This window comes from Oncorhynchus keta, chromosome 12 (genome assembly GCF_023373465.1).
Source record: "Oncorhynchus keta strain PuntledgeMale-10-30-2019 chromosome 12, Oket_V2, whole genome shotgun sequence".
Classification (NCBI taxonomy): Eukaryota; Metazoa; Chordata; class Actinopteri; order Salmoniformes; family Salmonidae; genus Oncorhynchus; species Oncorhynchus keta.
This window is the reverse complement of record NC_068432.1, coordinates 54308565-54334850: the sequence shown is the minus strand read 5'-3', so window position 1 is coordinate 54334850 and position 26286 is coordinate 54308565. Positions and strand designations below refer to the sequence as shown.

Below are 26286 nucleotides of genomic sequence, written 5' to 3'. Positions count from 1 at the left end.
TTTTTTTTTTTTTTGGGGGTTGTGGCAGAAAAAGAAGCTGAAAGCTCTGTTTCTCTCTCATCATCCGAGCGGAGCCGTTGCTATGGAACAGGCAGAGAGCACATGGAGCAGAAGCAGGACAATGTAGGGCCCCAGAGGTGAGCAGGGCCCCAGAGGTGAGCAGGGCCCCAGAGGTGAGCAGGGCCCCAGAGGTGCGCAGGGCCCCAGAGGTGCGCAGGGCCCCAGAGGTGAGCAGGGCCCCAGAGGTGCGCAGGGCCCCAGAGGTGCGCAGGGCCCCAGAGGTGCGCAGGGCCCCAGAGGTGCGCAGGGCCCCAGAGGTGCGCAGGGCCCCAGAGGTGCGCAGGGCCCCAGAGGTGCGCAGGGCCCCTGAGGTGCGCAGGGCCCCTGAGGTGCGCAGCTAACAGAGAAAGTTATTTCTGATTTTGGGTTAGGACAGATGCTAAATGAAAGAAAAAAACATTTATTTTTTGGTTCGTTTTTTTTTTTAATTCACAATCCCAATGTTTTGTTTTAACTTTCTCAACTCTACTTCGCTAGTTCATTAATCGTTTCATCCTCTACCTATCATTTTGAAACCTTCAACGTGTTAAACAACTTTACTGTCCTGTCTCTGACTGGTCATAATATCTCTGTCCTGTCTCTGACTGGTCATATTATCTCTGTCCTGTCTCTGACTGGTCATAATATCTCTGTCCTGTCTCTGACTGGTCATATTATCTCTGTCCTGTCTCTGACTGGTCATATTATCTCTGTCCTGTCCTGTCTCTGACTGGTCATAATATCTCTGTCCTGTCCTGTCTCTGACTGGTCATATTGTCTCTGACTGGTCATAATATCTCTGTCCTGTCTCTGACTGGTCATATTATCTCTGTCCTGTCTCTGACTGGTCATATTATCTCTGTCCTGTCCTGTCTCTGACTGGTCATAATATCTCTGTCCTGTCCTGTCTCTGACTGGTCATAATATCTCTGTCCTGTCTCTGACTGGTCCTATTGTCTCTGCCTGGTCATATCGTCTCTGTCCTGTCTCTGACTGGTCATATTGTCTCTGTCCTGTCTCTGACTGGTCATAATATCTCTGTCCTGTCTCTGACTGGTCATAATATCTCTGTCCTGTCTCTGACTGGTCATAATATCTCTGTCCTGTCTCTGACTGGTCATATTATCTCTGTCCTGTCTCTGACTGGTCATATTATCTCTGTCCTGTCCTGTCTCTGACTGGTCATAATATCTCTGTCCTGTCCTGTCTCTGACTGGTCATAATATCTCTGTCCTGTCTCTGACTGGTCATAATATCTCTGTCCTGTCTCTGACTGGTCATATTATCTCTGTCCTGTCTCTGACTGGTCATATTATCTCTGTCCTGTCCTGTCTCTGACTGGTCATAATATCTCTGTCCTGTCCTGTCTCTGACTGGTCATAATATCTCTGTCCTGTCTCTGACTGGTCCTATTGTCTCTGCCTGGTCATATTGTCTCTGTCCTGTCTCTGACTGGTCATATTGTCTCTGACTGGTCATATTGTCTCTGTCCTGTCTCTGACTGGTCATATTGTCTCTGACTGGTCATATTGTCTCTGTCCTGTCTCTGACTGGTCCTATTGTCTCTGACTGGTCATATTGTCTCTGTCCTGTCTCTGACTGGTCATATTGTCTCTGACTGGTCATATTGTCTCTGTCCTGTCTCTGACTGGTCCTATTGTCTCTGACTGGTCATATTGTCTCTGTCCTGTCTCTGACTGGTCCTATTGTCTCTGACTGGTCATATTGTCTCTGACTGGTCATATTGTCTCTGTCCTGTCTCTGACTGGTCCTATTGTCTCTGACTGGTCATATTGTCTCTGTCCTGTCTCTGCCTGGTCATATTGTCTCTGACTGGTTATATTGTCTGACTGGTCATATTGTCTCTGCCTGGTCATATTGTCTCTGACTGGTCATATTGTCTCTGCCTGGTCATATTGTCTCTGCCTGGTTATATTGTCTCTGCCTGGTCATATTGTCTCTGACCTGTCATATTGTCTCTGACTGGTCATATTGTCTCTGACTGGTCATATTGTCTCTGACTGGTCATATTGTCTCTGACTGGTCATATTGTCTCTGACTGGTCATATTGTCTCTGCCTGGTCATATTGTCTCTGACTGGTCATATTGTCTCTGACTGGTCATATTGTCTCTTTCCTGTCTCTGACTGGTCATATTATCTCTGTCCTGTCTCTGACTGGTCATATTGTCTCTGACTGGTCATATTGTCTCTGACTGGTCATATTGTCTCTGTCCTGTCTCTGACTGGTCATATTGTCTCTGACTGGTCATATTGTCTCTGTCCTGTCTCTGACTGGTCCTATTGTCTCTGACTGGTCATATTGTCTCTGCCTGGTCATATTGTCTCTGACTGGTCATATTGTCTCTGACTGGTCATATTGTCTCTTTCCTGTCTCTGACTGGTCATATTATCTCTGTCCTGTCTCTGACTGGTCATATTGTCTCTGACTGGTCATATTGTCTCTGTCCTGTCTCTGACTGGTCATATTGTCTCTGACTGGTCATATTGTCTCTGTCCTGTCTCTGACTGGTCCTATTGTCTCTGACTGGTCATATTGTCTCTGTCCTGTCTCTGACTGGTCCTATTGTCTCTGACTGGTCATATTGTCTCTGACCTGTCTCTGCCTGGTCATATTGTCTCTGTCCTGTCTCTGCCTGGTCATATTGTCTCTGACCTGTCTCTGCCTGGTCATATTGTCTCTGTCCTGTCTCTGCCTGGTCATATTGTCTCTGCCTGGTCATATTGTCTCTGTCCTGTCTCTGACTGGTCATATTGTCTCTGACTGGTCATATTGTCTCTGCCTGGTCATATTGTCTCTGACTTGTCATATTGTCTCTGTCCTGTCTCTGACTGGTCCTATTGTCTCTGACTGGTCATATTGTCTCTGTCCTGTCTCTGCCTGGTCATATTGTCTCTGTCCTGTCTCTGACTGGTCATATTGTCTCTGACTGGTCATATTGTCTCTGTCCTGTCTCTGACTGGTCATATTGTCTCTGTCCTGTCTCTGACTGGTCATATTGTCTCTGACTGGTCATATTGTCTCTGTCCTGTCTCTGACTGGTCATATTGTCTCTGTCCTGTCTCTGACTGGTCATATTGTCTCTGCCTGGTTATATTGTCTCTGCCTGGTCATATTGTCTCTGACTGGTCATATTGTCTCTGACTGGTCATATTGTCTCTGACTGGTCATATTGTCTCTGTCCTGTCTCTGACTGGTCCTATTGTCTCTGACTGGTCATATTGTCTCTGTCCTGTCTCTGACTGGTCCTATTGTCTCTGACTGGTCATATTGTCTCTGCCTGGTCATATTGTCTCTGACTGGTCATATTGTCTCTGACTGGTCATATTGTCTCTGTCCTGTCTCTGACTGGTCATATTGTCTCTGACTGGTCATATTGTCTCTGACTGGTCATATTGTCTCTGTCCTGTCTCTGACTGGTCATATTGTCTCTGACTGGTCATATTGTCTCTGTCCTGTCTCTGACTGGTCCTATTGTCTCTGACTGGTCATATTGTCTCTGTCCTGTCTCTGACTGGTCCTATTGTCTCTGACTGGTCATATTGTCTCTGTCCTGTCTCTGACTGGTCATATTGTCTGTGCCTGGTCATATTGTCTCTGTCCTGTCTCTGCCTGGTCATATTGTCTCTGACCTGTCTCTGCCTGGTCATATTGTCTCTGTCCTGTCTCTGCCTGGTCATATTGTCTCTGACCTGTCTCTGCCTGGTCATATTGTCTCTGTCCTGTCTCTGCCTGGTCATATTGTCTCTGCCTGGTCATATTGTCTCTGTCCTGTCTCTGACTGGTCATATTGTCTCTGACTGGTCATATTGTCTCTGCCTGGTCATATTGTCTCTGACTGGTCATATTGTCTCTGCCTGGTCATATTGTCTCTGACTGGTCATATTGTCTCTGCCTGGTCATATTGTCTCTGACTTGTCATATTGTCTCTGTCCTGTCTCTGACTGGTCCTATTGTCTCTGACTGGTCATATTGTCTCTGTCCTGTCTCTGCCTGGTCATATTGTCTCTGTCCTGTCTCTGACTGGTCATATTGTCTCTGTCCTGTCTCTGACTGGTCATATTGTCTCTGTCCTGTCTCTGACTGGTCATATTGTCTCTGTCCTGTCTCTGACTGGTCATATTGTCTCTGACTGGTCATATTGTCTCTGTCCTGTCTCTGACTGGTCATATTGTCTCTGTCCTGTCTCTGACTGGTCATATTGTCTCTGCCTGGTCATATTGTCTCTGACTGGTCATATTGTCTCTGACTGGTCATATTGTCTCTGACTGGTCCTATTGTCTCTGACTGGTCATATTGTCTCTGACTGGTCATATTATCTCTGTCCTGTCTCTGACTGGTCATATTGTCTCTGCCTGGTCATATTATCTCTGTCTGGTCATATTGTCTCTGCCTGGTCATATTGTCTCTGCCTGGTCATATTGTCTCTGACTGGTCATATTGTCTCTGTCTGGTCATATTGTCTCTGACTGGTCATATTGTCTCTGACTGGTCATATTGTCTCTGCCTGGTCATATTGTCTCTGTCTGGTCATATTGTCTCTGACTGGTCATATTATCTCTGTCCTGTCTCTGACTGGTCATATTGTCTCTGCCTGGTCATATTGTCTCTGACTGGTCATATTATCTCTGTCCTGTCTCTGACTGGTCATATTGTCTCTGCCTGGTCATATTATCTCTGTCCTGTCTCTGACTGGTCATATTGTCTCTGACTGGTCATATTGTCTCTGACTGGTCATATTGTCTCTGTCCTGTCTCTGACTGGTCATATTGTCTCTGTCCTGTCTCTGACTGGTCATATTGTCTCTGACTGGTCATATTGTCTCTGTCCTGTCTCTGACTGGTCATATTGTCTCTTTCCTGTCTCTGACTGGTCATATTGTCTCTGACTGGTCATATTGTCTCTGCCTGGTCATATTGTCTCTGCCTGGTCATATTATCTCTGTCCTGTCTCTGCCTTGTCATATTGTCTCTGATTGGTCATATTGTCTCTGATTGGTCATATTGTCTCTGACTGGTCATATTGTCTCTGACTGGTCATATTGTCTCTGTCCTGTCTCTGACTGGTCATATTGTCTCTGTCCTGTCTCTGACTGGTCATATTGTCTCTGACTGGTCATATTGTCTCTGTCCTGTCTCTGACTGGTCATATTGTCTCTGTCCTGACTCTGACTGGTCATATTGTCTCTGTCCTGACTCTGACTGGTCATATTGTCTCTGCCATGTCTCTGACTGGTCATATTGTCTCTGTCCTGTCTCTGACTGGTCATATTGTCTCTGCCATGTCTCTGACTGGTCATATTGTCTCTGCCCTGTCTCTGCCTGGTCATATTGTCTCTGTCCTGTCTCTGCCTGGTCATATTGTCTCTGTCCTGTCTCTGCCTGGTCATATTGTCTCTGACTGGTCATATTGTCTCTGACTGGTCATATTGTCTCTGACTGGTCATATTGTCTCTGTCCTGTCTCTGCCTTGTCATATTGTCTCTGACTGGTCATATTGTCTCTGACTGGTCATATTGTCTCTGTCCTGTCTCTGACTGGTCATATTGTCTCTGTCCTGTCTCTGACTGGTCATATTGTCTCTGACTGGTCATATTGTCTCTGACTGGTCATATTGTCTCTGAATGGTCATATTGTCTCTGACTGGTCATATTGTCTCTGACTGGTCATATTATCTCTGTCCTGTCTCTGCCTGGTCATATTATCTCTGACCTGTCTCTGCCTGGTCATATTGTCTCTGACCTGTCTCTGACTGGTCATATTGTCTCTGACTGGTCATATTGTCTCTGACTGGTCATATTGTCTCTGACTGGTCATATTGTCTCTGACTGGTCATATTGTCTCTGCCTGGTCATATTGTCTCTGTCCTGTCTCTGCCTGGTCATATTGTCTCTGACTGGTCATATTGTCTCTGACTGGTCATATTGTCTCTGACTGGTCATATTGTCTCTGACTGGTCATATTGTCTCTGAATGGTCATATTGTCTCTGACTGGTCATATTGTCTCTGACTGGTCATATTGTCTCTGACTGGTCATATTGTCTCTGAATGGTCATATTGTCTCTGACTGGTCATATTGTCTCTGACTGGTCATATTATCTCTGTCCTGTCTCTGCCTGGTCATATTATCTCTGACCTGTCTCTGCCTGGTCATATTGTCTCTGCCTGGTCATATTGTCTCTGTCCTGTCTCTGCCTGGTCATATTGTCTCTGTCCTGTCTCTGACTGGTCATATTGTCTCTGACTGGTCATATTGTCTCTGACTGGTCATATTGTCTCTGTCCTGTCTCTGCCTGGTCATATTGTCTCTGTCCTGTCTCTGCCTGGTCATATTGTCTCTGACCTGTCTCTGCCTGGTCATATTGTCTCTGACCTGTCTCTGCCTGGTCATATTATCTCTGACTGGTCATATTGTCTCTGCCTGGTCATATTGTCTCTGCCTGGTCATATTGTCTCTGACTGGTCATATTGTCTCTGTCTGGTCATATTGTCTCTGACTGGTCATATTATCTCTGTCCTGTCTCTGACTGGTCATATTGTCTCTGCCTGGTCATATTGTCTCTGACTGGTCATATTATCTCTGTCCTGTCTCTGACTGGTCATATTGTCTCTGCCTGGTCATATTATCTCTGTCCTGTCTCTGACTGGTCATATTGTCTCTGACTGGTCATATTGTCTCTGACTGGTCATATTGTCTCTGACTGGTCATATTGTCTCTGTCCTGTCTCTGACTGGTCATATTGTCTCTGTCCTGTCTCTGACTGGTCATATTGTCTCTGACTGGTCATATTGTCTCTGTCCTGTCTCTGACTGGTCATATTGTCTCTTTCCTGTCTCTGACTGGTCATATTGTCTCTGACTGGTCATATTGTCTCTGCCTGGTCATATTGTCTCTGCCTGGTCATATTATCTCTGTCCTGTCTCTGCCTTGTCATATTGTCTCTGATTGGTCATATTGTCTCTGACTGGTCATATTGTCTCTGACTGGTCATATTGTCTCTGTCCTGTCTCTGACTGGTCATATTGTCTCTGTCCTGTCTCTGACTGGTCATATTGTCTCTGACTGGTCATATTGTCTCTGACTGGTCATATTGTCTCTGTCCTGTCTCTGACTGGTCATATTGTCTCTGTCCTGACTCTGACTGGTCATATTGTCTCTGTCCTGACTCTGACTGGTCATATTGTCTCTGCCATGTCTCTGACTGGTCATATTGTCTCTGCCCTGTCTCTGCCTGGTCATATTGTCTCTGTCCTGTCTCTGCCTGGTCATATTGTCTCTGTCCTGTCTCTGCCTGGTCATATTGTCTCTGACTGGTCATATTGTCTCTGACTGGTCATATTGTCTCTGACTGGTCATATTATCTCTGTCCTGTCTCTGCCTGGTCATATTGTCTCTGACCTGTCTCTGCCTGGTCATATTGTCTCTGACCTGTCTCTGACTGGTCATATTGTCTCTGACTGGTCATATTGTCTCTGACTGGTCATATTGTCTCTGACTGGTCATATTGTCTCTGCCTGGTCATATTGTCTCTGTCCTGTCTCTGACTGGTCATATTGTCTCTGACTGGTCATATTGTCTCTGCCTGGTCATATTGTCTCTGACTGGTCATATTGTCTCTGCCTGGTCATATTGTCTCTGTCCTGTCTCTGCCTGGTCATATTGTCTCTGTCCTGTCTCTGACTGGTCATATTGTCTCTGCCTGGTCATATTGTCTCTGTCCTGTCTCTGCCTGGTCATATTGTCTCTGTCCTGTCTCTGACTGGTCATATTGTCTCTGACTGGTCATATTGTCTCTGTCCTGTCTCTGCCTGGTCATATTGTCTCTGTCCTGTCTCTGCCTGGTCATATTGTCTCTGACCTGTCTCTGCCTGGTCATATTGTCTCTGACCTGTCTCTGCCTGGTCATATTGTCTCTGCCTGGTCATATTGTCTCTGTCCTGTCTCTGCCTGGTCATATTGTCTCTGTCCTGTCTCTGACTGGTCATATTGTCTCTGTCCTGTCTCTGCCTGGTCATATTGTCTCTGTCCTGTCTCTGACTGGTCATATTGTCTCTGCCTGGTCATATTGTCTCTGTCCTGTCTCTGCCTGGTCATATTGTCTCTGTCCTGTCTCTGCCTGGTCATATTGTCTCTGACCTGTCTCTGCCTGGTCATATTGTCTCTGCCTGGTCATATTGTCTCTGTCCTGTCTCTGACTGGTCATATTGTCTCTGTCCTGTCTCTGACTGGTCATATTGTCTCTGTCCTGTCTCTGCCTGGTCATATTGTCTCTGACTGGTCATATTGTCTCTGTCCTGTCTCTGACTGGTCATATTGTCTCTGTCCTGTCTCTGCCTGGTCATATTGTCTCTGCCTGGTCATATTGTCTCTGCCTGGTCATATTGTCTCTGATTGGTCCTATTGTCTCTGACTGGTCATATTGTCTCTGACTGGTCCTATTGTCTTTTACACTACCAGACACAACAGCCTCTAGTGGGGTTGGGGAGCTGGGGCTGCTAGGAAGTCTTTTCTCTCTAAATGGTAGAGTAATGGGAGAAGTTCTCTCTCTCTCTCTCTCTCTCTCTCTCTCTGGTTGTATTAAATGAGAGAGGATAACCTGTCTAACCTTTTATAAAGCTAGTAGGCTGATTTGATATGAAACACTTTTCCCCAAAAGCCTTTTTGAAGCGATGTCCTGTGCACCAAAATGGACAGAAACAGGGAGTACTATTTGCCTTTTTGTGTTGCACAATGTTTTTGAAACGTATGTGCCCTAATGAACACGACCCAGGTGTGGCCCCAGGCGTGGACAGACAGGCAGCAAGTCAACAAGGATGTTATGAACGTGTTAAAGGGGCTTTTACCTCAAGTGTCAGTGTAAAACCAGTGTGAGGAAGAGACTGTTTAGGGGCTGTAGTAGTCTACATGTGTCTCTCTGCTGCTGAAGAGACTGTTTAGGGGCTGTAGTAGTGTAGATCCTGATTCTGTTGTCTTTTTTAATTAAAGTTTTCACATAATAACAAAAACATATTTGTCCATCTTATTATGCAACTGATGAACTTTGTTTGACTCTTCTTGTGTGAAAGACTGGTCTCCTGACGTGTGTTGATATGATTTGGTAGGGCAACGTGTCTCTTAACTGTCTGTCCTGTTTGGTTTTTGCACGTCTCCCGATAAACGTAAAACTACCCCTCTGCATCCCAAATGGAACACCACACCCTACTTAGTGTACTACTTTAGACCAGAGCCCTATGGGCCCTATATAGGGAATAGGGTGCAGTTTGGAACTAAGAGCTAGTTTCAAAACCACTTGCCATTAATCATGACAGAGGAGCTCTGGAAAAGTCTCCTAGCCTGTTCCCAGATCAGTTAGTCTCCTAGCCTGGTCCCAGATCAGTTAGTCTCCTAGCCTGGTCCCAGATCAGTTAGTCTCCTAGCCTGGTCCCAGATCAGTCTCCTAGCCTGGTCCCACATCAGTTAGTCTCTCGCCTGGTCCCACATCAGTTAGTCTCCTCGCCTGGTCCCAGAACAGTTAGTCTCCTCGCCTGGTCCCAGATCAGTTAGTCTCCTAGCCTGGTCCCACATCAGTTAGTCTCCTAGCCTGGTCCCACATCAGTTAGTCTCCTAGCCTGTTCCCACATCAGTTAGTCTCCTCGCCTGGTCCCACATCAGTTAGTCTCCTAGCCTGGTCCCAGATCAGTTAGTCTCCTAGCCTGGTCCCACATCAGTAAGTCTCCTAGCCTGGTCCCACATCCCACATCAGTTGGTCTCCTAGCCTGGTCCCAGATCAGTTAGTCTCCTAGCCTGGTCCCACATCAGTTAGTCTCCTAGCCTGGTCCCACATCAGTTAGTCTCCTAGCCTGTTCCCAGATCAGTTAGTCTCCTAGCCTGGTCCCACATCAGTTAGTCTCCTAGCCTGGTCCCAGATCAGTTAGTCTCCTAGCCTGGTCCCAGATCAGTTAGTCTCCTCGCCTGGTCCCAGATCAGTTAGTCTCCTAGCCTGGTCCCAGATCAGTTAGTCTCCTAGCCTGGTCCCAGATCAGTTAGTCTCCTAGCCTGGTCCCAGATCAGTTAGTCTCCTAGCCTGGTCCCAGATCAGTTAGTCTCCTAGCCTGGTCCCAGATCAGTTAGTCTCCTAGCCTGGTCCCAGATCAGTTAGTCTCCTAGCCTGGTCCCAGATCAGTTAGTCTCCTAGCCTGGTCCCAGATCAGTTAGTCTCCTAGCCTGGTCCTACATCAGTTAGTCTCCTAGCCTGGTCCCACATCAGTTAGTCTCCTAGCCTGGTCCCAGATCAGTTAGTCTCCTAGCCTGGTCCCAGATCAGTTAGTCTCCTAGCCTGGTCCTACATCAGTTATTCTCCTAGCCTGGTCCCAGATCAGTTAGTCTCCTAGCCTGGTCCCACATAGTTAGTCTCCTAGCCTGGTCCCAGATCAGTTAGTCTCCTAGCCTGGTCCCACATCAGTTAGTCTCCTAGCCTGGTCCCACATCAGTTAGTCTCCTAGCCTGGTCCCAGATCAGTTAGTCTCCTAGCCTGGTCCCAGATCAGTTAGTCTCCTAGCCTGGTCCCACATCAGTTAGTCTCCTAGCCTGGTCCCACATCAGTTAGTCTCCTAGCCTGGTCCCAGATCAGTTAGTCTCCTAGCCTGGTCCCACATCAGTTAGTCTCCTAGCCTGGTCCTACATCAGTTAGTCTCCTAGCCTGGTCCCAGATCAGTTAGTCTCCTAGCCTGGTCCCAGATCAGTTAGTCTCCTAGCCTGGTCCCAGATCAGTTAGTCTCCTAGCCTGTTCCCAGATCAGTCTCCTAGCCTGGTCCCACATCAAGTTTGTGCTGTCTTGACATGGAAGCCGGAACTATGGGACAATAAACATTTATTGCCTGGGTAAACCAGACTGAATGTTTCAAACAATGTCGATCAGCGTTCCAGTATGGTTTAACCAGGCGATAATCCACCTCTGGGAGAAGATATTACTTTAATAATAATAGGCTTTTCAGTCAGAATTTATCAGCAGTTTTTTTTGGTTACTGTATTTTTATTCATAGGAAGAACACTTGTATTTTACATTAACTGAATTACCAAATAACCTTGTCCATTTTCCACGTGTTTATATTGATGCTTGTATACAATATGTACAGCACCGTATGGGAGAAACAAAACAGTGAATGAGGAAGTCCGAGGTCATTTGAGAAGAGAACATGATATTTTAAATCAGATGGATTTCACAGTTACCTGTCCTTGTAAAACTTGTCGATATGATGCGAACATGTACAGCTGGCGAGGAAGTTGTAATAAATATTGTATAAAACTAAATTCACCTGTTTCTCTTGAGTCTTTTTATATAAAGTTTCCTAACCACCCCCCATAAAAATTTAAAATAAATGTTGTAAGATCTTTCCTAAGCCACTGGATGTGTTGTCCCCCCTTTCATAAGCCACTGATTGTGTTGTCCCATCCCCCCTTTCATAAGCCACTGATTGTGTTGTCCCATCCCCCCTTTCATAAGCCACTGATTGTGTTGTCCCATCCCCCCTTTCATAAGCCACTGATTGTGTTGTCCCATCCCCCCCCTTTCATAAGCCACTGATTGTGTTGTCTCATCCCCCCTTTCATAAGCCACTGATTGTGTTGTCCCCCCTTTCATAAGCCACTGATTGTGTTGTCTCACCCCCCTTTCATAAGCCACTGATTGTGTTGTCCCATCCCCCCTTTCATAAGCCACTGATTGTGTTGTCCCACCCCCCTTTCATAAGCCACTGATTGTGTTGTCTCACCCCCCTTTCATAAGCCACTGATTGTGTTGTCCCATCCCCCCACCCCCTTTCATAAGCCACTGATTGTGTTGTGCCATCGTCCGTGGGAGAATGACGGTCAAACACCCCCCCCCCCCCTTCTCTGTTTTACCATTGTCATGCTGAGAGAGAGTTGTCCTTTATCTGCTTCCCATCTTGATACAGAACGTCCTACTACAGGTTACAATACAAGCAGAACTGCCTGCTTGGTGCCCCTGTCCTGACTGACAATGCGTTTCAAATGGCACCTTTTTGAACACACTGGAGCCGGGAGGGGAGGTTTCGGTTGGTCAGGGAATGGTGTGAAGGAATGTCTTCACAGGTTCCCTGGGAAATGAGCTGAGGTTGGAGTATAGAGTCTCCTAGACAGACAACACTGGGGTTGGAGTATAGAGTCTCCTAGACAGACATAACACTGGGGTTGGAGTATAGAGTCTCCTAGACAGACAACACTGGGGTTGGAGTATAGAGTCTCCTAGACAGACAACACTGGGGTTGGAGTATAGAGTCTCCTAGACAGACATAACACTGGGGTTGGAGTATAGAGTCTCCTAGACAGACATAACACTGGGGTTGGAGTATAGAGTCTCCTAGACAGACATAACACTGGGGTTGGAGTATAGAGTCTCCTAGACAGACAACACTGGGGTTGGAGTATAGAGTCTCCTAGACAGACATAACACTGGGGTTGGAGTATAGAGTCTCCTAGACAGACATAACACTGGGGTTGGAGTATAGAGTCTCCTAGACAGACATAACACTGGGGTTGGAGTATAGAGTCTCCTAGACAGACATTACACTGGGGTTGGAGTATAGAGTCTCCTAGACAGACATAACACTGGGGTTGGAGTATAGAGTCTCCTAGACAGACATAACACTGGGGTTGGAGTATAGAGTCTCCTAGACAGACAACACTGGGGTTGGAGTATAGAGTCTCCTAGACAGACAACACTGGGGTTGGAGTATAGAGTCTCCTAGACAGACAACACTGGGGTTGGAGTATAGAGTCTCCTAGACAGACAACACTGGGGTTGGAGTATAGAGTCTCCTAGACAGACAACACTAGGGTTGGAGTATAGAGTCTCCTAGACAGACATTACACTGGGGTTGGAGTATAGAGTCTCCTAGACAGACAACACTGGGGTTGGAGTATAGAGTCTCCTAGACAGACATTACACTGGGGTTGGAGTATAGAGTCTCCTAGACAGACAACACTGGGGTTGGAGTATAGAGTCTCCTAGACAGACATTACACTGGGGTTGGAGTATAGAGTCTCCTAGACAGACATAACACTGGGGTTGGAGTATAGAGTCTCCTAGACAGACATAACACTGGGGTTGGAGTATAGAGTCTCCTAGACAGACATAACACTGGGGTTGGAGTATAGAGTCTCCTAGACAGACATAACACTGGGGTTGGAGTATAGAGTCTCCTAGGACATAACACTGGGGTTGGAGTATAGAGTCTCCTAGACAGACATAACACTGGGGTTGGAGTATAGAGTCTCCTAGACAGACATAACACTGGGGTTGGAGTATAGAGTCTCCTAGACAGACAACACTGGGGTTGGAGTATAGAGTCTCCTAGACAGACAACACTGGGGTTGGAGTATAGAGTCTCCTAGACAGACATAACACTGGGGTTGGAGTATAGAGTCTCCTAGACAGACATAACACTGGGGTTGGAGTATAGAGTCTCCTAGACAGACATAACACTGGGGTTGGAGTATAGAGTCTCCTAGACAGACAACACTGGGGTTGGAGTATAGAGTCTCCTAGACAGACATAACACTGGGGTTGGAGTATAGAGTCTCCTAGACAGACATAACACTGGGGTTGGAGTATAGAGTCTCCTAGACAGACAACACTGGGGTTGGAGTATAGAGTCTCCTAGACAGACAACACTGGGGTTGGAGTATAGAGTCTCCTAGACAGACATTACACTGGGGTTGGAGTATAGAGTCTCCTAGACAGACAACACTGGGGTTGGAGTATAGAGTCTCCTAGACAGACAACACTGGGGTTGGAGTATAGAGTCTCCTAGACAGACAACACTAGGGTTGGAGTATAGAGTCTCCTAGACAGACATAACACTGGGGTTGGAGTATAGAGTCTCCTAGACAGACATAACACTAGGGTTGGAGTATAGAGTCTCCTAGACAGACAACACTGGGGTTGGAGTATAGAGTCTCCTAGACAGACAACACTAGGGTTGGAGTATAGAGTCTCCTAGACAGACATAACACTGGGGTTGGAGTATAGAGTCTCCTAGACAGACATAACACTAGGGTTGGAGTATAGAGTCTCCTAGACAGACATAACACTGGGGTTGGAGTATAGAGTCTCCTAGACAGACAACACTGGGGTTGGAGTATAGAGTCTCCTAGACAGACATAACACTGGGGTTGGAGTATAGACTCTCCTAGACAGACATAACACTGGGGTTGGAGTATAGAGTCTCCTAGACAGACAACACTGGGGTTGGAGTATAGAGTCTCCTAGACAGACAACACTGGGGTTGGAGTATAGAGTCTCCTAGACAGACAACACTGGGGTTGGAGTATAGAGTCTCCTAGACAGACAACACTGGGGTTGGAGTATAGAGTCTCCTAGACAGACAACACTGGGGTTGGAGTATAGAGTCTCCTAGACAGACAACACTGGGGTTGGAGTATAGAGTCTCCTAGACAGACAACACTGGGGTTGGAGTATAGAGTCTCCTAGACAGACAACACTAGGGTTGGAGTATAGAGTCTCCTAGACAGATAACACTGGGGTTGGAGTATAGAGTCTCCTAGACAGACATAACACTGGGGTTGGAGTATAGAGTCTCCTAGACAGACATTACACTGGGGTTGGAGTATAGAGTCTCCTAGACAGACAACACTGGGGTTGGAGTATAGAGTCTCCTAGACAGACATAACACTGGGGTTGGAGTATAGAGTCTCCTAGACAGACATAACACTGGGGTTGGAGTATAGAGTCTCCTAGACAGATAACACTGGGGTTGGAGTATAGAGTCTCCTAGACAGACATAACACTGGGGTGGAGTATAGAGTCTCCTAGACAGACATAACACTGGGGTTGGAGTATAGAGTCTCCTAGACAGACATCACACTGGGGTTGGAGTATAGAGTCTCCTAGACAGACATCACACTGGGGTTGGAGTATAGAGTCTCCTAGACAGACATAACACTGGGGTTGGAGTATAGAGTCTCCTAGACAGACATAACACTGGGGTTGGAGTATAGAGTCTCCTAGACAGACATTACACTGGGGTTGGAGTATAGAGTCTCCTAGACAGACAACACTGGGGTTGGAGTATAGAGTCTCCTAGACAGACAACACTAGGGTTGGAGTATAGAGTCTCCTAGACAGATAACACTGGGGTTGGAGTATAGAGTCTCCTAGACAGACAACACTGGGGTTGGAGTATAGAGTCTCCTAGACAGACATAACACTGGGGTTGGAGTATAGAGTCTCCTAGACAGACAACACTGGGGTTGGAGTATAGAGTCTCCTAGACAGACATAACACTGGGGTTGGAGTATAGAGTCTCCTAGACAGACATAACACTGGGGTTGGAGTATAGAGTCTCCTAGACAGACATTACACTGGGGTTGGAGTATAGAGTCTCCTAGACAGACATTACACTGGGGTTGGAGTATAGAGTCTCCTAGACAGACATTACACTGGGGTTGGAGTATAGAGTCTCCTAGACAGACAACACTAGGGTTGGAGTATAGAGTCTCCTAGACAGATAACACTGGGGTTGGAGTATAGAGTCTCCTAGACAGACATAACACTGGGGTTGGAGTATAGAGTCTCCTAGACAGACATTACACTGGGGTTGGAGTATAGAGTCTCCTAGACAGACAACACTGGGGTTGGAGTATAGAGTCTCCTAGACAGACATAACACTGGGGTTGGAGTATAGAGTCTCCTAGACAGACATAACACTGGGGTTGGAGTATAGAGTCTCCTAGACAGACATAACACTGGGGTTGGAGTATAGAGTCTCCTAGACAGACAACACTGGGGTTGGAGTATAGAGTCTCCTAGACAGACATTACACTGGGGTTGGAGTATAGAGTCTCCTAGACAGACATAACACTGGGGTTGGAGTATAGAGTCTCCTAGACAGACAACACTGGGGTTGGAGTATAGAGTCTCCTAGACAGACAAACACTGGGGTTGGAGTATAGAGTCTCCTAGACAGACATTACACTGGGGTTGGAGTATAGAGTCTCCTAGACAGACATTACACTGGGGTTGGAGTATAGAGTCTCCTAGACAGACATAACACTGGGGTTGGAGTATAGAGTCTCCTAGACAGACATTACACTGGGGTTGGAGTATAGAGTCTCCTAGACAGACAACACTGGGGTTGGAGTATAGAGTCTCCTAGACAGACAACACTGGGGTTGGAGTATAGAGTCTCCTAGACAGACATAACACTGGGGTTGGAGTATAGAGTCTCCTAGACAGACAACACTGGGGTTGGAGTATAGAGTCTCCTAGACAGACATAACACTGGGGTTGGAGTATAGAGTCTCCTAGACAGACATAACACTGGGGTTGGAGTATAGAGTCTCCTAGACAGACATAACACTGGGGTTGGAGTATAGAGTCTCCTAGACAGACATTACACTGGGGTTGGAGTATAGAGTCTCCTAGACAGACATAACACTGGGGTTGGAGTATAGAGTCTCCTAGACAGACATAACACTGGGGTTGGAGTATAGAGTCTCCTAGACAGACAAACACTGGGGTTGGAGTATAGAGTCTCCTAGACAGACAACACTGGGGTTGGAGTATAGAGTCTCCTAGACAGACAACACTGGGGTTGGAGTATAGAGTCTCCTAGACAGACAACACTGGGGTTGGAGTATAGAGTCTCCTAGACAGACAACACTAGGGTTGGAGTATAGAGTCTCCTAGACAGACATTACACTGGGGTTGGAGTATAGAGTCTCCTAGACAGACAACACTGGGGTTGGAGTATAGAGTCTCCTAGACAGACATTACACTGGGGTTGGAGTATAGAGTCTCCTAGACAGACAACACTGGGGTTGGAGTATAGAGTCTCCTAGACAGACATTACACTGGGGTTGAGTCTCCTAGACAGACATAACACTGGGGTTGGAGTATAGAGTCTCCTAGACAGACATAACACTGGGGTTGGAGTATAGAGTCTCCTAGACAGACATAACACTGGGGTTGGAGTATAGAGTCTCCTAGACAGACATAACACTGGGGTTGGAGTATAGAGTCTCCTAGACAGACATAACACTGGGGTTGGAGTATAGAGTCTCCTAGACAGACATAACACTGGGGTTGGAGTATAGAGTCTCCTAGACAGACATAACACTGGGGTTGGAGTATAGAGTCTCCTAGACAGACAACACTGGGGTTGGAGTATAGAGTCTCCTAGACAGACAACACTGGGGTTGGAGTATAGAGTCTCCTAGACAGACATAACACTGGGGTTGGAGTATAGAGTCTCCTAGACAGACATAACACTGGGGTTGGAGTATAGAGTCTCCTAGACAGACATAACACTGGGGTTGGAGTATAGAGTCTCCTAGACAGACAACACTGGGGTTGGAGTATAGAGTCTCCTAGACAGACATAACACTGGGGTTGGAGTATAGAGTCTCCTAGACAGACATAACACTGGGGTTGGAGTATAGAGTCTCCTAGACAGACAACACTGGGGTTGGAGTATAGAGTCTCCTAGACAGACAAACACTGGGGTTGGAGTATAGAGTCTCCTAGACAGACATTACACTGGGGTTGGAGTATAGAGTCTCCTAGACAGACAACACTGGGGTTGGAGTATAGAGTCTCCTAGAAAGACAACACTGGGGTTGGAGTATAGAGTCTCCTAGACAGACAACACTAGGGTTGGAGTATAGAGTCTCCTAGACAGACATAACACTGGGGTTGGAGTATAGAGTCTCCTAGACAGACATAACACTAGGGTTGGAGTATAGAGTCTCCTAGACAGACAACACTGGGGTTGGAGTATAGAGTCTCCTAGACAGACAACACTAGGGTTGGAGTATAGAGTCTCCTAGACAGACATAACACTGGGGTTGGAGTATAGAGTCTCCTAGACAGACATAACACTGGGGTTGGAGTATAGAGTCTCCTAGACAGACATAACACTGGGGTTGGAGTATAGAGTCTCCTAGACAGACAACACTGGGGTTGGAGTATAGAGTCTCCTAGACAGACATAACACTGGGGTTGGAGTATAGACTCTCCTAGACAGACATAACACTGGGGTTGGAGTATAGAGTCTCCTAGACAGACAACACTGGGGTTGGAGTATAGAGTCTCCTAGACAGACAACACTGGGGTTGGAGTATAGAGTCTCCTAGACAGACAACACTGGGGTTGGAGTATAGAGTCTCCTAGACAGACAACACTGGGGTTGGAGTATAGAGTCTCCTAGACAGACAACACTGGGGTTGGAGTATAGAGTCTCCTAGACAGACAACACTGGGGTTGGAGTATAGAGTCTCCTAGACAGACAACACTGGGGTTGGAGTATAGAGTCTCCTAGACAGACAACACTAGGGTTGGAGTATAGAGTCTCCTAGACAGATAACACTGGGGTTGGAGTATAGAGTCTCCTAGACAGACATAACACTGGGGTTGGAGTATAGAGTCTCCTAGACAGACATTACACTGGGGTTGGAGTATAGAGTCTCCTAGACAGACAACACTGGGGTTGGAGTATAGAGTCTCCTAGACAGACATAACACTGGGGTTGGAGTATAGAGTCTCCTAGACAGACATAACACTGGGGTTGGAGTATAGAGTCTCCTAGACAGATAACACTGGGGTTGGAGTATAGAGTCTCCTAGACAGACATAACACTGGGGTGGAGTATAGAGTCTCCTAGACAGACATAACACTGGGGTTGGAGTATAGAGTCTCCTAGACAGACATCACACTGGGGTTGGAGTATAGAGTCTCCTAGACAGACATCACACTGGGGTTGGAGTATAGAGTCTCCTAGACAGACATAACACTGGGGTTGGAGTATAGAGTCTCCTAGACAGACATAACACTGGGGTTGGAGTATAGAGTCTCCTAGACAGACATTACACTGGGGTTGGAGTATAGAGTCTCCTAGACAGACAACACTGGGGTTGGAGTATAGAGTCTCCTAGACAGACAACACTGGGGTTGGAGTATAGAGTCTCCTAGACAGACAACACTGGGGTTGGAGTATAGAGTCTCCTAGACAGATAACACTGGGGTTGGAGTATAGAGTCTCCTAGACAGACAACACTGGGGTTGGAGTATAGAGTCTCCTAGACAGACATAACACTGGGGTTGGAGTATAGAGTCTCCTAGACAGACATAACACTGGGGTTGGAGTATAGAGTCTCCTAGACAGACATAACACTGGGGTTGGAGTATAGAGTCTCCTAGACAGACATAACACTGGGGTTGGAGTATAGAGTCTCCTAGACAGACATTACACTGGGGTTGGAGTATAGAGTCTCCTAGACAGACATTACACTGGGGTTGGAGTATAGAGTCTCCTAGACAGACATTACACTGGGGTTGGAGTATAGAGTCTCCTAGACAGACAACACTGGGGTTGGAGTATAGAGTCTCCTAGACAGATAACACTGGGGTTGGAGTATAGAGTCTCCTAGACAGACATAACACTGGGGTTGGAGTATAGAGTCTCCTAGACAGACATAACACTGGGGTTGGAGTATAGAGTCTCCTAGACAGACATAACACTGGGGTTGGAGTATAGAGTCTCAGACATAACACTGACTCCTAGACAGACAACACTGGGGTTGGAGTATAGAGTCTCCTAGACAGACATAACACTGGGGTTGGAGTATGGGGTTGGAGAGTCTCCTAGACAGACATAACACTGGGGTTGGAGTATAGAGTCTCCTAGACAGACATAACACTGGGGTTGGAGTATAGAGTCTCCTAGACAGACATTACACTGGGGTTGGTCTCCTAGACAGACATAGGGGTTGGAGTATAGAGTAATCCTTCTCACCCCCCCAACAAGATTTAGATGCAAGTGGCTGTTCCACTGGTTGTCATAGGTGTTTGCACCAATTTGCAAGTCGCTCTGGATAAGAGCGTCTGCTAAATGACTTAAATGTAATGTAAATGAGTATAGAGTCTCCTAGACAGACATAACACTGGGGTTGGAGTATAGAGTCTCCTAGACAGACATAACACTGGGGTTGGAGTATAGAGTCTCCTAGACAGACATAACACTGGGGTTGGAGTATAGAGTCTCCTAGACAGACAACACTGGGGTTGGAGTATAGAGTCTCCTAGACAGACAACACTGGGGTTGGAGTATAGAGTCTCCTAGACAGACAACACTGGGGTTGGAGTATAGAGTCTCCTAGACAGACAACACTGGGGTTGGAGTATAGAGTCTCCTAGACAGACAACACTGGGGTTGGAGTATAGAGTCTCCTAGACAGACATAACACTGGGGTTGGAGTATAGAGTCTCCTAGACAGACACAACACTGGGGTTGGAGTATAGAGTCTCCTAGACAGACATAACACTGGGGTTGGAGTATAGAGTCTCCTAGACAGACATAACACTGGGGTTGGAGTATAGAGTCTCCTAGACAGACAACACTGGGGTTGGAGTATAGAGTCTCCTAGACAGACAACACTGGGGTTGGAGTATAGAGTCTCCTAGACAGACAACACTGGGGTTGGAGTATAGAGTCTCCTAGACAGACATTACACTGGGGTTGGAGTATAGAGTCTCCTAGACAGACAACACTGGGGTTGGAGTATAGAGTCTCCTAGACAGACATAACACTGGGGTTGGAGTATAGAGTCTCCTAGACAGACACAACACTGGGGTTGGAGTATAGAGTCTCCTAGACAGACAACACTGGGGTTGGAGTATAGAGTCTCCTAGACAGACATAACACTGGGGTTGGAGTATAGAGTCTCCTAGACAGACAACACTGGGGTTGGAGTATAGAGTCTCCTAGACAGACATAACACTGGGGTTGGAGTATAGAGTCTCCTAGACAGACATAACACTGGGGTTGGAGTATAGAGTCTCCTAGACAGACATTACACTGGGGTTGGAGTATAGAGTCTCCTAGACAGACAACACTGGGGTTGGAGTATAGAGTCTCCTAGACAGACATAACACTGGGGTTGGAGTATAGAGTCTCCTAGACAGACAACACTGGGGTTGGAGTATAGAGTCTCCTAGACAGACATAACACTGGGGTTGGAGTATAGAGTCTCCTAGACAGACAACACTGGGGTTGGAGTATAGAGTCTCCTACTGGGGGTTGGAGTATAGAGTCTCCTAGACAGACATAACACTGGGGTTGGAGTATAGAGTCTCCTAGACAGACATAACACTGGGGTTGGAGTATAGAGTCTCCAGACAACACTGGGGTTGGAGACAGACAGACACACTGGGGTTGGAGTATAGAGTCTCCTAGACAGACATAACACTGGGGTTGGAGTATAGAGTCTCCTAGACAGACATAACACTGGGGTTGGAGTATAGAGTCTCCTAGACAGACATAACACTGGGGTTGGAGTATAGAGTCTCCTAGACAGACATTACACTGGGGTTGGAGTAGGATAGGTAGTCTAATCCTTCTCACCCCCCAACAAGATTTAGATGCAAGTAACCACTGGGGTCATAGGTGTTTGCACTAGTATAAGTCTCTCTGGATAAGAGCATAAATGACTGAAATGTAATGTAAATGAGTATAGAGTCTCCTAGACAGACATAACACTGGGGTTGGAGTATAGAGTCTCCTAGACAGACATAACACTGGGGTTGGAGTATAGAGTCTCCTAGACAGACATAACACTGGGGGTTGGAGTATAGAGTCTCCTAGACAGACAACACTGGGGTTGGAGTATAGAGTCTCCTAGACAGACAACACTGGGGTTGGAGTATAGAGTCTCCTAGACAGACAACACTGGGGTTGGAGTATAGAGTCTCCTAGACAGACAACACTGGGGTTGGAGTATAGAGTCTCCTAGACAGACAACACTGGGGTTGGAGTATAGAGTCTCCTAGACAGACATAACACTGGGGTTGGAGTATAGAGTCTCCTAGACAGACACAACACTGGGGTTGGAGTATAGAGTCTCCTAGACAGACATAACACTGGGGTTGGAGTATAGAGTCTCCTAGACAGACATAACACTGGGGTTGGGTTGGAGTCTCCTAGACAGACAACACTGGGGTTGGAGTATAGAGTCTCCTAGACAGACAACACTGGGGTTGGAGTATAGAGTCTCCTAGACAGACAACACTGGGGTTGGAGTATAGAGTCTCCTAGACAGACAACACTGGGGTTGGAGTATAGAGTCTCCTAGACAGACAAACACTGGGGTTGGAGTATAGAGTCTCCTAGACAGACAACACTGGGGTTGGAGTATAGAGTCTCCTAGACAGACATAACACTGGGGTTGGAGTATAGAGTCTCCTAGACAGACAAACACTGGGGTTGGAGTATAGAGTCTCCTAGACAGACATAACACTGGGGTTGGAGTATAGAGTCTCCTAGACAGACAAACACTGGGGTTGGAGTATAGAGTCTCCTAGACAGACAAACACTGGGGTTGGAGTATAGAGTCTCCTAGACAGACAACACTGGGGTTGGAGTATAGAGTCTCCTAGACAGACAACACTGGGGTTGGAGTATAGAGTCTCCTAGACAGACATAACACTGGGGTTGGAGTATAGAGTCTCCTAGACAGACAACACTGGGGTTGGAGTATAGAGTCTCCTAGACAGACATAACACTGGGGTTGGAGTATAGAGTCTCCTAGACAGACATAACACTGGGGTTGGAGTATAGAGTCTCCTAGACAGACAACACTGGGGTTGGAGTATAGAGTCTCCTAGACAGACAACACTGGGGTTGGAGTATAGAGTCTCCTAGACAGACAACACTGGGGTTGGAGTATAGAGTCTCCTAGACAGACATAACACTGGGGTTGGAGTATAGAGTCTCCTAGACAGACCTAACACTGGGGTTGGAGTATAGAGTCTCCTAGACAGACATAACACTGGGGTTGGAGTATAGAGTCTCCTAGACAGACAAACACTGGGGTTGGAGTATAGAGTCTCCTAGACAGACAACACTGGGGTTGGAGTATAGAGTCTCCTAGACAGACATAACACTGGGGTTGGAGTATAGAGTCTCCTAGACAGACATAACACTGGGGTTGGAGTATAGAGTCTCCTAGACAGACAACACTGGGGTTGGAGTATAGAGTCTCCTAGACAGACATAACACTGGGGTTGGAGTATAGAGTCTCCTAGACAGACATAACACTGGGGTTGGAGTATAGAGTCTCCTAGACAGACATAACACTGGGGTTGGAGTATAGAGTCTCCTAGACAGACATAACACTGGGGTTGGAGTATAGAGTCTCCTAGACAGACATTACACTGGGGTTGGAGTATAGAGTCTCCTAGACAGACAGACTGGGGTTGGAGTATAGAGTCTCCTAGACAGACATAACACTGGGGTTGGAGTATAGAGTCTCCTAGACAGACAACACTGGGGTTGGAGTATAGAGTCTCCTAGACAGACATAACACTGGGGTTGGAGTATAGAGTCTCCTAGACAGACATAACACTGGGGTTGGAGTATAGAGTCTCCTAGACAGACATAACACTGGGGTTGGAGTATAGAGTCTCCTAGACAGACATAACACTGGGGTTGGAGTATAGAGTCTCCTAGACAGACATAACACTGGGGTTGGAGTATAGAGTCTCCTAGACAGACAACACTGGGGTTGGAGTATAGAGTCTCCTAGACAGACAACACTGGGGTTGGAGTATAGAGTCTCCTAGACAGACATAACACTGGGGTTGGAGTATAGAGTCTCCTAGACAGACAACACTGGGGTTGGAGTATAGAGTCTCCTAGACAGACATAACACTGGGGTTGGAGTATAGAGTCTCCTAGACAGACATAACACTGGGGTTGGAGTATAGAGTCTCCTAGACAGACTAACACTGGGGTTGGAGTATAGAGTCTCCTAGACAGACATAACACTGGGGTTGGAGTATAGAGTCTCCTAGACAGACATAACACTGGGGTTGGAGTATAGAGTCTCCTAGACAGACATAACACTGGGGTTGGAGTATAGAGTCTCTAGACAGACATAACACTGGGGTTGGAGTATAGAGTCTCCTAGACAGACATTAACACTGGGGTTGGAGTATAGAGTCTCCTAGACAGACATAACACTGGGGTTGGAGAGTATAGAGTCTCCTAGACAGACAACACTGGGGTTGGAGTATAGAGTCTCCTAGACAGACATAACACTGGGGTTGGAGTATAGAGTCTCCTAGACAGACAACACTGGGTGTTGGAGTATAGAGTCTCCTAGACAGACATAACACTGGGGTTGGAGTATAGAGTCTCCTAGACAGACAACACTGGGGTTGGAGTATAGAGTCTCCTAGACAGACATAACACTGGGGTTGGAGTATAGAGTCTCCTAGACAGACAACACTGGGGTTGGAGTATAGAGTCTCCTAGACAGACAACACTGGGGTTGGAGTATAGAGTCTCCTAGACAGACATTACACTGGGGTTGGAGTATAGAGTCTCCTAGACAGACATTACACTGGGGTTGGAGTATAGAGTCTCCTAGACAGACATAACACTGGGGTTGGAGTATAGAGTCTCCTAGACAGACATTACACTGGGGTTGGAGTATAGAGTCTCCTAGACAGACAACACTGGGGTTGGAGTATAGAGTCTCCTAGACAGACAACACTGGGGTTGGAGAGTATAGAGTCTCCTAGACAGACATAACACTGGGGTTGGAGTATAGAGTCTCCTAGACAGACAACACTGGGGTTGGAGTATAGAGTCTCCTAGACAGACATAACACTGGGGTTGGAGTATAGAGTCTCCTAGACAGACATAACACTGGGGTTGGAGTATAGAGTCTCCTAGACAGACAACACTGGGGTTGGAGTATAGAGTCTCCTAGACAGACAACACTGGGGTTGGAGTATAGAGTCTCCTAGACAGACATAACACTGGGGTTGGAGTATAGAGTCTCCTAGACAGACATAACACTGGGGTTGGTGTATAGAGTCTCCTAGACAGACATAACACTGGGGTTGGAGTATAGAGTCTCCTAGACAGACATAACACTGGGGTTGGAGTATAGAGTCTCCTAGACATACAACACTGGGGTTGGAGTATAGAGTCTCCTAGACAGACATTACACTGGGGTTGGAGTATAGAGTCTCCTAGACAGACATAACACTGGGGTTGGAGTATAGAGTCTCCTAGACAGACATAACACTGGGGTTGGAGTATAGAGTCTCCTAGACAGACATTACACTGGGGTTGGAGTATAGAGTCTCCTAGACAGACAACACTGGGGTTGGAGTATAGAGTCTCCTAGACAGACAACACTGGGGTTGGAGTATAGAGTCTCCTAGACAGACATAACACTGGGGTTGGAGTATAGAGTCTCCTAGACAGACATTACACTGGGGTTGGAGTATAGAGTCTCCTAGACAGACATAACACTGGGGTTGGAGTATAGAGTCTCCTAGACAGACATAACACTGGGGTTGGTGTATAGAGTCTCCTAGACAGACATAACACTGGGGTTGGAGTATAGAGTCTCCTAGACAGACAACACTGGGGTTGGAGTATAGAGTCTCCTAGACAGACATAACACTGGGGTTGGAGTATAGAGTCTCCTAGACAGACAACACTGTATGTAACACTGAGGTTGAGGCCCCTTTTTCTAGGAACATCCTCTGAACCAAAGTTCCACAGGGTGTTGTTTCAGGGTCATTCCACAGGGTGTTGTTTCAGGGTCATTCCACAAGGTGTTGTTTCATGATGATAATCTGAAGTAGAGGGCCAGAGATAATTACACCCCTGTGATAATCTGAAGTAGAGGGCCAGAGATAATTACACCCCTGTGATAATCTGAAGTAGAGGGCCAGAGATAATTACACCCCTGTGATAAAAGTAGAGAACCAGAGATAATTCCACCCCTGTGGTAATCTGAAGTACCCAAAAGAGCCACTAGTTGTCATCTGATAAAAATTCCATAAAACCCTTGAAAGTTACCAACATTCTGGTACTTGACTGGTAAATGTAGGTAGTTTCCAGTAACATATCCTCCCTTTCTTACCCTAATTGTGACAGTGTGTGGGAGAATATCTTCACAGGAGGATCCATTGAAATATATCCTGTCATCCTGTCAGCCAACCACATGAAACAGCACTTCCTGTAAGGGGAAGGGTTTGATTGCCTTGGAAATGAATCAGTGAACTTGGAGATGGACAATCATATCATCCGTAGCTCTCCTCAACCAATCATATCATCCGTAGCTCTCCTCAACCAATCATATCATCCGTAGCTCTCCTCAACCAACCACATCCTTTTTATTATTTGACCAA

At 46.6% G+C, this 26286-nt stretch overlaps 2 long non-coding RNA genes across 34 annotated transcripts; one reads left to right on the top strand and one right to left on the bottom strand.

The window, feature by feature from the left end:
• Window positions 1-1408: 1408 nt before the first annotated feature.
• On the bottom strand, window positions 1409-8631 carry LOC127906473 (uncharacterized). Of its 31 annotated transcripts, XR_008061504.1 has the most exons (12): window positions 8490-8631; window positions 7948-8086; window positions 7624-7808; window positions 7371-7457; window positions 6625-6779; window positions 6070-6194; window positions 5801-5925; window positions 4253-4385; window positions 3899-4162; window positions 3692-3751; window positions 2805-3117; window positions 1409-1530 (listed from the first exon to the last, which is right to left on the bottom strand). It is a non-coding gene; the product is annotated as an uncharacterized LOC127906473 (long non-coding RNA). The 31 variants fall into 31 exon arrangements; XR_008061479.1 differs by lacking the exons at window positions 3899-4162; window positions 4253-4385 and having other exon boundaries at window positions 5627-5925; window positions 7918-8086; XR_008061474.1 differs by lacking the exons at window positions 3899-4162; window positions 4253-4385 and having other exon boundaries at window positions 5627-5925.
• An 897-nt stretch (window positions 8632-9528) lies between these two features.
• On the top strand, window positions 9529-11348 carry LOC127906472 (uncharacterized). 3 transcript variants are annotated; one of them, XR_008061472.1, is made up of 2 exons: window positions 9529-10248; window positions 10832-11348. It is a non-coding gene; the product is annotated as an uncharacterized LOC127906472 (long non-coding RNA). The 3 variants fall into 3 exon arrangements; XR_008061473.1 differs by having other exon boundaries at window positions 9529-10332; XR_008061471.1 differs by having other exon boundaries at window positions 9529-10360.
• The last annotated feature ends 14938 nt before the right edge of the window (window positions 11349-26286 follow it).